A 12,161-nucleotide genomic window follows, 5' to 3' on the forward strand; every position below is an offset into this window, starting at 1 on the left:
TGGAGACTTTGCCAAAAATTGTTTGTTAAACCATTTATTCATCATTTTAAAGTGAACATCTGAATGAGTTCGGTTCAGTCAATATGAACTGTTTTAGAAACACACTTTCACCGCTTTGTTAAAGGTAAAAATTTAAGAATTTATTAGAGCTACAGCTAAAATGAAATACTGTATTGTGTTAAGTAAAAATAACCCTGTTTGTTAAACTAATGCCAAACATTATGTTTGTTAACCATGTATTCATCATTTAAAAGTGACTTTGTTGGGCTTCAAATGTGTTTCTAAATCAACTGTTTTAGAAACACATATTCACCACATTGTTAAAAAAAAGGCTTATACAAAGCATTATTTTGACACCTCAGTTTTGTCACAAAGCATTGTAACCCATTAAAGACATCATTTAAACACATTTTAAATGTAATACACATTTTTATGTTACAATAATAATAATAAAAAATAAAATGACCCCACACATTATTTATCATGTTTTTGAAAAACATTCTTAATTAATTATTTAATCAATCACTGTGGTTTTTTGCCCCCCATGGGTGCACCGTACCCCCAACCCCTTCGAAAAGTCATAGCACAGGTGTTGTCAATAGGCCGGTCGATTTGACACTTCATTCGTGGGTCTACGACAAATGGTGCGGGACAAGTTAGGTGCCAACATATTTACGGAATAATAATAATAACTAGATGGGGACATTTCCTGAAGAAAATGTGAGTGGTGCTTGCCGTGGCAAAAGTCGTCAAACAGCATGTTGTAACTTGAAAAGAGCTAAAATTATGGTCATGAATAAATCAACCCAGAAGTCTGTATGATTTTCTGGTGCAGAAATATGTGATTTGTTACTCGGTTGCTAGGGTAAGTCCATGTGGTTGCTATGCAGTTACCAAGGTAATACAATACATGGCTCCTTTCCATCCTGAGTGAAATAAGTCAACCCGGAAGTCTCTACGTTTTTGTGATGCAGAGATATGTTATTTGTTAGTCGGTTGCTAGGGTAACCCCATCTGGTTGCTAGGCAGTTACCATAGTGATACTTATGAAGTCTCCTTGCCATCCTGATTGAAATAAGTCAACCCGGAACTCTCTACGTTATTGTGATTAAGAGATATGTGATTTGCTAGTCGGTTGCTAGGGTAACCCCATCTGGTTGCTAGGCAGTTACCATAGTGATACTAATGAAGTCTCCTTGCCATCCTGATTGAAATAAGTCAACCCGGAAGTCTCTACGTTTTTGTGATGCAGAGATATGTGATTTGTTACTCGGTTGCTAGGGTAACCCCATATGGTTGCTAGGCAGTTACCATAGTGATACTAATGAAGTCTCCTTGCCATCCTGAGTGAAATAAGTCAACCCGGAAGTCACTACTGTTTTCTGGTGCAGAGATATGTGATTTGTTACTCGGTTGCTAGGGTAACCCCATCTGGTTGCTAGGCAGTTACCATATTGATACTAATGAAGTGTCCTTGCCATCCTGGTTGAAATAAATCAACCCGGAAGTCTGTACTCTTTTCTGGTGCCGAGATATGTGATTTGTTTCTCGGTTGCTAGGGTAACCCCATCTGGTTGCTAGGCAGTTACCATAGTGATAGTAATCAAGTGTCCTTGCGATCCTGAGTGAAATAAATCAACCCGGAAGTCAGTACTGTTTTCTGGTGCAGAGATATGTGATTTGTTACTCGGTTGCTAGGGTAACCCCATCTGGTTGCTAGGCAGCTACCATAGTGATAGTAATCAAGTGTCCTTGCCATCCTGATTGAAATAAGTCAACCCAGAAGTATCTACGTTTTTCTGATGCAGAGATATGTGATTTGTTACTCGGTTGCTAGGGTAACCCCATGTGGTTGCTAGGCAGTTACCATATTGATACTAATGAAGTGTCCTTGCCATCCTGGTTGAAATAAATCAACCTGGAAGTCTGTAGTCTTTTCTGGTGCCGAGATATGTGATTTGTTTCTCGGTTGCTAGGGTAACCCCATCTGGTTGCTAGGCAGTTACCATAGTGATAGTAATCAAGTGTCCTTGCCATCCTGAGTGAAATAAATCAACCCGGAAGTCAGTACTATTTTCTGGTGCAGAGATATGTGATTTGTTACTCGGTTGCTAGGGTAACCCCATCTGGTTGCTAGGCAGTAATCATAGTGATAGTAATCAAGTGTCCTTGCCATCCTGATTGAAATAAGTCAACCCGGAAGTCTCTACGTTTTTCTGATGCAGAGATATGTGATTTGTTACTCGGTTGCTAGGGTAACCCCATCTGGTTGCTAGGCAGTTACCTTAGTGATACTAATGAAGTCTCCTTGCCATCCTGATTGAAATAAATCAACCTGGAAGTCTGTACTCTTTTCTGGTGCCGAGATATGTGATTTGTTTCTCGGTTGCTAGGGTAACCCCATCTGGTTGCTAGGCAGTTACCATAGTGATAGTAATCAAGTGTCCTTGCCATCCTGAGTGAAATAAATCAACCCGGAAGTCAGTACTATTTTCTGGTGCAGAGATATGTGATTTGTTACTCGGTTGCTAGGGTAACCCCATGTGGTTGCTAGGCAGTAATCATAGTGATAGTAATCAAGTGTCCTTGCCATCCTGATTGAAATAAGTCAACCCGGAAGTCTCTACGCTTTTCTGATGCAGAGATATGTGATTTGTTACTCGGTTGCTAGGGTAACCCCATCTGGTTGCTAGGCAGTTACCTTAGTGATACTAATGAAGTCTCCTTGCCATCCTGATTGAAATAAATCAACCCAGAAGTTTCTCTGATTTTCTGGTGCAGAGATATAGTTACTGCTAAATGGTTGCTAGGGTACTCTGTTTAGTTGCTAGGGAGTGGCTTGGCAGCTGCCAATCATTAATCTCCAAAGGCTGCTTGTCAGTATGAATGATATAAACCAACTCCCATGCCTCTGTGACATTCAGAATGGAAGATATCCTCTATGGATTTTGGTTGCTAAGGTGCTCGACAATGGTTGCTAGGGAGGGGCTAGGAAGTGTTGAGGTGATTCATGATTGGCTGTTTGCTGCCCCGAGTGAAACGAGACCACCCTTGTGTTTCTATGACACTTCTATCCGGAGATATCCCTTTGATGTCTTTCATTAGAAGTCTATGGGACTTGTTGCTAAGGTGCTCTAAATTGTTGCTAGGGCGTGGCTTGATAGATGCAAAATGATCCTGAGATACTGATTGGTCGTCTGAGTAAAATGAGCCCGCCCCATTGTCTCTATGACACTGTGATCCAGAGCTATGTTGAATACAAATCCCAATGCCATTTCATTTCATGGGCCGTCCTACACCATTGTAAGTCAATTGGGGCATTTTTGGGCAGCTCCTGTCCCCCAGGGGTGCAACTTTTACCCCATTTTGAGGTATGCTCTTACAGAGCCTGCCAGCCTCTTCAAATATGGCAAATCACTACGTTTCTCGCGAAATCCTCGCTCGGAGCTGTGACGCGTCAAAGTTTGTCGCAATGTTAAGTCTATGGGATTTTTCGGCCGCTTTTTTGCCCCTGGGGCAATTACCGTACCCCGATCGACTTATAAAAGTCATAGCACACGTGTCCTCAATAGGCCGTTCGTTTTGACACCTCATTCGTGGGTCTACGCCAAACGGTGCGGGACGAGTTAGGTGCCGAAGTTTTGTACGGAGATAGAATAATAATAAAAAAAAGAAAAATAAAAAAAAGTATGTGAGATTACAATAGTGATGCTTTGCAAGCACCACTAATAAATAGATAGGTACATTTCCTGAAGAAAATGTGAGTGGTGCTTGCCGTGGCAAAACTCATCAAACAGCATGTTGTAACTTGAAAAGAACAAAAATTATGGTCATAAATAAATCAACCCAGAAGTCTGTATGATTTTCTGGTGCAGAAATATGTGATTTGTTACTCGGTTGCTAGGGTAAGCCCATGCGGTTGCTATGCAGTTACCAAGGTAATACAATACATGGCTTCTTTCCATCCTGAGTGAAATAAGTCAACCCGGAAGTCTGTAGTGTGTTCTGGTGCAGAGATATGTGATTTGTTGCTCGGTTGCTAGGGTAACCCCATCTGGTTGCTAGGCAGTTACCATAGTGATACTAATGAAGTCTCCTTGCCATCCTGGTTGAAATAAATCAACCCAGTAGTCTGTACGATTTTCTGGTGCAGAAATATGTGATTTGTTACTCGGTTGCTAAGGGTACTCTGTTTAGTTGCTAGGGAGTGGCTTGGCAGCTGCCAATCATGAATCTCCAAAGGCTGCTTGTCAGTATGAATGACATAAACCAACTCCCATGCCTCTGTGACATTCAGAATGGAAGATATCCCTCTATGGATTTTGGTTGCTAAGGTGCTCGACAATGGTTGCTAGGGAGGGGCTAGGAAGTGTTGAGGTGATTCATGATTGGCTGTTTGCTGCTCCGAGTCAAACGAGACCACCCTTGTGTTTCTATGACACTTCTATCCGGAGATATCCCTTTGATGTCTTTCATTAGAAGTCTATGGGACTTGTTGCTAAGGTGCTTTAAATTGTTGCTAGGGCGTGGCTTGATAGCTTCACAATGATCCTGAGAGACTGATTGGTCGTCTGAGTAAAATGAGCCCGCCCCCTTGTCTCTATGACACTGTGATCCAGAGCTATGTTCAATCCAAAATCCCTATGCAATTTCATTTCATGGGCCGTCCTACACCATTGTAAGTCAATGGGGGCAATTTTGGGCAGCTCTTGCCCCCCAAGGGTGCAGCTTTTACCACATATTGAGGTATGCTCTTACAGAGCCTGCCAGCCTCTTCAAATGTGGTAAATCACATGTTTCTGCGAAATCCTCGCTCGGAGCTGTGACGCGTCAAAGTTTGTCGCAATGTTAAGTCTATGGGATTTTCCGGCCGCTTTTTTGCCCCTGGGGCAAACACCGTACCCCCGATCGCTTATAAAAGTCATAGCACACGTGTCCTCAATAGGCCGTTCGATTTGACACCTCATTCGTGGGTCTACGCCAAACGGTGCGGGACGAGTTAGGTGCCGAAGTTTTGTACGGAGATATAATAATAAGAAGAAAAATAAGTATGTGAGATTACAATAGTGATGCTTTGCAAGCACCACTAACTAGACAGGTACATTTTCTGAAGAAAATGTGAGTGGTGCTTGCCGTGGCAAAACTCGTCAAATAGCATGTTGTAACTTGAAAAGAACTAAAATTATGGTCATAAATAAATCAACCTAAAAGTCTGTACGATTTTCTGGTGCAGAAATATGTGATTTGTTACTCGGTTGCTAGGGTAAGCCTGTGTGGTTGCTATGCAGTTACCAAGGTAATACAATACATTTCTCCTTTCCACCCCGAGTGAAATAAGTCAACCCGGAAGTCTGTAGTGTTTTCTGGTGCAGAGATATGTGATTTGTTACTCGGTTGCTAGGGTAACCCCATCTGGTTGCTAGGCAGTTACCATAGTGATACTAATGAAGTGTCCTTGCCATCCTGGTTGAAATAAATCAACCCAGAAGTCTCTCTGATTTTCTGGTGCAGAGATATAGTTATTGCTAAACGGTTGCTAGGGTACTCAGTTTAATTGCTAGGGAGTGGCTTGGCAGCTGCCAATCATGAATCTCCAAAGGCTGCTTGTCAGTATGAATGATATAAACCAACTCCCATGCCTCTGTGACATTCAGAATGGAAGATATCCCTCTATGGATTTTGGTTGCTAAGGTGCTCAACAATGGTTGGTAGGGAGGGGCTAGGAAGTGTTGAGGTGATTGATGATTGGCTGTTTGCTTCCCCGAGTCAAACGAGACCACCCTTGTGTTTCTATGACACTTTTATCCGGAGATATCCTTTGATGTCTTTCATTAGAAGTCTTTGGGAGTTGTTGCTAAGGTGCTTTAAATTGTTGCTAGGGCATGGCTTGATAGCTTCACAATGATCCTGAGAGACTGATTGGTCGTCTGAGTAAAATGATCCCGGCCCCTTGTCTCTACGACACTGTGATCCGGAGCTATGTTCAATATAAAATCCCTATTTCATGGTCCGTCCTACACCATTGTAAGTCAATGGGGGCAACTTTGGGCTGCTCCTGCCCCCCAGGGGTGCAACTTTTACCCCATATTGAGGTATGCTCTTACAGAGCCTGCCAGCCTCTTCAAATGTGGCAAATCACACGTTTCTGCGAAATCCTCGCTCGGAGCTGTGACGCGTCAAAGTTTGACGCAATGTTAAGTCTATGGGATTTTTCGGCCGCTTTTTTGCCCCTGGGGCTTTTTTGCCCCAATGGGGCAAAGTTGCCCCCATTGACTTACACCATTGTAAGTCAATGGGGGCAACTTTGGGCAGCTCCTGCCCCCCAGGGGTGCAACATTTACCCCATATTGAGGTATGCTCTTACAGAGCCTGCCAGCCTCTTCAAATGTGGCAAATCACACGTTTCTGCGAAATCCTCGCTCGGAGCTGTGACGCGTCAAAGTTTGACGCAATGTTAAGTCTATGGGATTTTTCGGCGCTTTTTTGCCCCTGGGGCAAACACCGTACCTCGATACGCTTATAAAAGTCATAGCACACGTGTCCTCAATAGGCCGTTCGATTTGACACCTCATTCGTGGGTCTACGCCAAACGGTGCGGGACGAGTTAGGTGCCGAAGTTTTGTACGGAGATATAATAATAAGAAGAAAAATAAGTATGTGAGATTACAATAGTGATGCTTTGCAAGCACCACTAACTAGATAGGTACATTTCCTGAAGAAAATGTGAGTGGTGCTTGCCGTGGCAAAACTCATCAAACAGCATGTTGTAACTTGAAAAGAACAAAAATTATGTTCATAAATAAATCAATCCAGAAGTCTGTACGATTTTCTGGTGCAGAAATATGTGATTTGTTACTCGGTTGCTAGGGTAAGCCCATGCGGTTTCTATGCAGTTACCAAGGTAATACAATACATGGCTTCTTTCCATCCTGAGTGAAATAAGTCAACCCGGAAGTCTGTAGTGTGTTCTGGTGCAGAGATATGTGATTTGTTGCTCGGTTGCTAGGGTAACCCCATCTGGTTGCTAGGCAGTTACCATAGTGATACTAATGAAGTCTCCTTGCCATCCTGGTTGAAATAAATCAACCCAGTAGTCTGTACGATTTTCTGGTGCAGAAATATGTGATTTGTTACTCGGTTGCTAGGGTACTCTGTTTAGTTGCTAGGGAGTGGCTTGGCAGCTGCCAATCATGAAACTTCAAAGGCTGCTTGTCAGTATGAGTGATATAAACCAACTCCCATGCCTCTGTGACATTCAGAATCGAAGATATGCCTCTATGGATTTTGGTTGCTAAGGTGCTCGACAATGGTTGCTAGGGAGGGGCTAGGAAGTGTTGAGGTGATTCATGATTGGCTGTTTGCTGCCCGAGTCAAGCGAGACCACCCTTGTGTTTCTATGACGCTTCTATCCGGAGATATCCCTTTGATGTCTTTCATTAGAAGTCTATGGGACTTGTTGCTAAGGTGCTTTAAATTGTTGTTAGGGCGTGGCTTGATAGCTTCACAATGATCCGAGAGACTGATTGGTTGTCAGAGTAAAATGAGCCCACCCCTTGTCTCTACGACACTGTGATCCAGAGCTATGTTCAATACAAAATCCCTATTTCATGGTCCGTCCTACACCATTGTAAGTCAATGGGGGCAACTTTGGGCTGCTCCTGCCCCCAGGGGTGCAACTTTTACCCCATATTGAGGCATGCTCTTACAGAGCCTGCCAGCCTCTTCAAATGTAGCAAATCACACGTTTCTGCGAAATCCTAAGCTCGGAGCTGTGATGCGTCAAAGTTTCTCGCAATGTTAAGTCTATGGGATTTTTCGGCCGCTTTTTTGCCCCTGGGGCAAATACCGTACCCCGATAAGCTACAAAAGTCATAGCACACGTGTCCTCAATAGGCCGTTCGATTTGATACCTCATTCGTGGGTCTACGCCAAACGGTGCGGGACGAGTTAGGTGCCGAACTTTTGTACGGAGATATAAAAATAGAAACTAGATGGGGACATTTCCTGAAGAAAATGTGAGTGGTGCTTGCCGTGGCAAAACTCGTCAAACAGCATGTTGTAACTTGAAAAGAGCAAAAATTATGGTCATGAATAAATCAACCCAGAAGTCTGTATGATTTTCTGGTGCAGAAATATGTGATTTGTTACTCGGTTGCTAGGGTAAGCCCATGTGGTTGCTATGCAGTTACCAAGGTAATACAATACATGGCTCCTTTCCATCCTGAGTGAAATAAGTCAACCCGGAAGTCTCTACGTTTTTGTGATGCAGAGATATGTTATTTGTTAGTCGGTTGCTAGGGTAACCCCATCTGGTTGCTAGGCAGTTACCATAGTGATACTTATGAAGTCTCCTTGCCATCCTGATTGAAATAAGTCAACCCGGAACTCTCTACGTTATTGTGATTAAGAGATATGTGATTTGCTAGTCGGTTGCTAGGGTAACCCCATCTGGTTGCTAGGCAGTTACCATAGTGATACTAATGAAGTCTCCTTGCCATCCTGATTGAAATAAGTCAACCCGGAAGTCTCTACGTTTTTGTGATGCAGAGATATGTGATTTGTTACTCGGTTGCTAGGGTAACCCCATATGGTTGCTAGGCAGTTACCATAGTGATACTAATGAAGTCTCCTTGCCATCCTGAGTGAAATAAGTCAACCCGGAAGTCACTACTGTTTTCTGGTGCAGAGATATGTGATTTGTTACTCGGTTGCTAGGGTAACCCCATCTGGTTGCTAGGCAGTTACCATATTGATACTAATGAAGTGTCCTTGCCATCCTGGTTGAAATAAATCAACCCGGAAGTCTGTACTCTTTTCTGGTGCCGAGATATGTGATTTGTTTCTCGGTTGCTAGGGTAACCCCATCTGGTTGCTAGGCAGTTACCATAGTGATAGTAATCAAGTGTCCTTGCGATCCTGAGTGAAATAAATCAACCCGGAAGTCAGTACTGTTTTCTGGTGCAGAGATATGTGATTTGTTACTCGGTTGCTAGGGTAACCCCATCTGGTTGCTAGGCAGTTACCATAGTGATAGTAATCAAGTGTCCTTGCCATCCTGATTGAAATAAGTCAACCCAGAAGTATCTACGTTTTTCTGATGCAGAGATATGTGATTTGTTACTCGGTTGCTAGGGTAACCCCATGTGGTTGCTAGGCAGTTACCATATTGATACTAATGAAGTGTCCTTGCCATCCTGGTTGAAATAAATCAACCTGGAAGTCTGTAGTCTTTTCTGGTGCCGAGATATGTGATTTGTTTCTCGGTTGCTAGGGTAACCCCATCTGGTTGCTAGGCAGTTACCATAGTGATAGTAATCAAGTGTCCTTGCCATCCTGAGTGAAATAAATCAACCCGGAAGTCAGTACTATTTTCTGGTGCAGAGATATGTGATTTGTTACTCGGTTGCTAGGGTAACCCCATCTGGTTGCTAGGCAGTAATCATAGTGATAGTAATCAAGTGTCCTTGCCATCCTGATTGAAATAAGTCAACCCGGAAGTCTCTACGTTTTCTGATGCAGAGATATGTGATTTGTTACTCGGTTGCTAGGGTAACCCCATCTGGTTGCTAGGCAGTTACCTTAGTGATACTAATGAAGTCTCCTTGCCATCCTGATTGAAATAAATCAACCTGGAAGTCTGTACTCTTTTCTGGTGCCGAGATATGTGATTTGTTTCTCGGTTGCTAGGGTAACCCCATCTGGTTGCTAGGCAGTTACCATAGTGATAGTAATCAAGTGTCCTTGCCATCCTGAGTGAAATAAATCAACCCGGAAGTCAGTACTATTTTCTGGTGCAGAGATATGTGATTTGTTACTTTCGGTTGCTAGGGTAACCCCATGTGGTTGCTAGGCAGTAATCATAGTGATAGTAATCAAGTGTCCTTGCCATCCTGATTGAAATAAGTCAACCCGGAAGTCTCTACGTTTTTCTGATGCAGAGATATGTGATTTGTTACTCGGTTGCTAGGGTAACCCCATCTGGTTGCTAGGCAGTTACCTTAGTGATACTAATGAAGTCTCCTTGCCATCCTGATTGAAATAAATCAACCCAGAAGTTTCTCTGATTTTCTGGTGCAGAGATATAGTTACTGCTAAATGGTTGCTAGGGTACTCTGTTTAGTTGCTAGGAGTGGCTGCAGCTGCCAATCATTAATCTCAAAGGCTGCTTGTCAGTGAATGATATAACCAACTCCCATGCCTCTGTGACATTCAGAATGGAAGATATCCTCTATGGATTTTGGTTGCTAAGGTGCTCGACAATGGTTGCTAGGGAGGTAAATCCTGGAGTCATACTTTTCTGGTGCGAGATATGTGATTTTCGGTTGCTAGGGTAACCCCATCTGGTTGCTAGGCAGTTACCATAGTGATAGTAATCAAAGTGTCCTTGCCATCCTGATTGAAATAAGTCAACCCGGAAGTCTCTACGTTTTTCTGATGCAGAGATATGTGATTTGTTACTCGGTTGCTAGGGTAACCCCATCTGGTTGCTAGGCAGTTACCATAGTGATACTAATCGAAGTGTCCTTGCCATCCTGAGTTGAAATAAATCAACCTGGAAGTCTGTACTGTTTTCTGGTGCAGAGATATGTGATTTGTTACTTTCGGTTGCTAGGGTAACCCCATCTGGTTGCTAGGCAGTTACCATAGTGATACTAATCAAGTGTCCTTGCCATCCTGATTGAAATAAGTCAACCCGGAAGTCTGTACTCTTTTCTGATGCAGAGATATGTGATTTGTTACTTCGGTTGCTAGGGTAACCCCATCTGGTTGCTAGGCAGTTACCATAGTGATACTAATCAAGTCTCCTTGCCATCCTGATTGAAATAAGTCAACCCGGAAGTCTCTACGTTTTTCTGATGCAGAGATATGTGATTTGTTACTTTCGGTTGCTAGGGTAACCCCATCTGGTTGCTAGGCAGTTACCATAGTGATACTAATCAAGTCTCCTTGCCATCCTGATTGAAATAAATCAACCCGGAAGTCTGTACTCTTTTCTGGTGCGAGATATGTGATTTGTTTCTCGGTTGCTAGGGTAACCCCATCTGGTTGCTAGGCAGTTACCATAGTGATAGTAATCAAGTGTCCTTGCCATCCTGATTGAAATAAATCAACCCGGAAGTCTGTACTCTTTTCTGGTGCGAGATATGTGATTTGTTTCTCGGTTGCTAGGGTAACCCCATCTGGTTGCTAGGCAGTTAACATAGTGATACTTATCAAGTGTCCTTGCCATCCTGATTGAAATAAGTCAACCCGGAAGTCTCTATGTTTTTGTGATGCAGAGATATGTGATTTGTTACTTTCGGTTGCTAGGGTAAGCCCATCTGGTTGCTAGGCAGATACCATAGTGATACTAATCAAGTGTCCTTGCCATCCTGATTGAAATAAGTCAACCCGGAAGTCTCTACGTTTTTCTGATGCAGAGATATGTGATTTGTTACTTTCGGTTGCTAGGGTAAGCTCATCTGGTTGCTAGGCAGTTACCATAGTGATACTAATGAAGTGTCCTTGCCATCCTGATTGAAATAAGTCAACCCGGAAGTCTCTATGTTTTTGTGATGCAGAGATATGTGATTTGTTACTCGGTTGCTAGGGTAAGCCCATCTGGTTGCTAGGCAGTTACCATAGTGATACTAATGAAGTGTCCTTTCCATCCTGATTGAAATAAGTCAACCAGGAAGTCTCTACGTTTTTCTGATGCAGAGATATGTGATTTGTTACTTTCGGTTGCTAGGGTAACCCCATCTGGTTGCTAGGCAGTTACCATAGTGATACTAATCAAGTCTCCTTGCCATCCTGATTGAAATAAATCAACCCAGAAGTCTCTCTGATTTTGTGGTGCAGAGATATAGTTACTGCTAAGCGGTTGCTAGGGTACTCTGTTTAGTTGCTAGGGAGTGGCTTGGCAGCTGCCAATCATGAATCTCAAAGGCTGCTTGTCAGTATGAATGATATAAACCAACTCCCATGCCTCTGTGACATTCAGAATGGAAGATATCCCTCTATGGATTTTGGTTGTTAAGGTGCTTTCGACAATGGTTGCTAGGGAGGGGCTAGGAAGTGTTGATTTGATGCATGATTGGCTGTTTGCTGTCCGAGTCAAGCAGAGACCACCCTTGTGTTTCTATGACACTTCTATCCGGAGATATCCCTTTGATCTGTTT

This window comes from Xyrauchen texanus, chromosome 43 (assembly GCF_025860055.1).
Source record: "Xyrauchen texanus isolate HMW12.3.18 chromosome 43, RBS_HiC_50CHRs, whole genome shotgun sequence".
NCBI lineage: Eukaryota > Metazoa > Chordata > Actinopteri > Cypriniformes > Catostomidae > Xyrauchen > Xyrauchen texanus.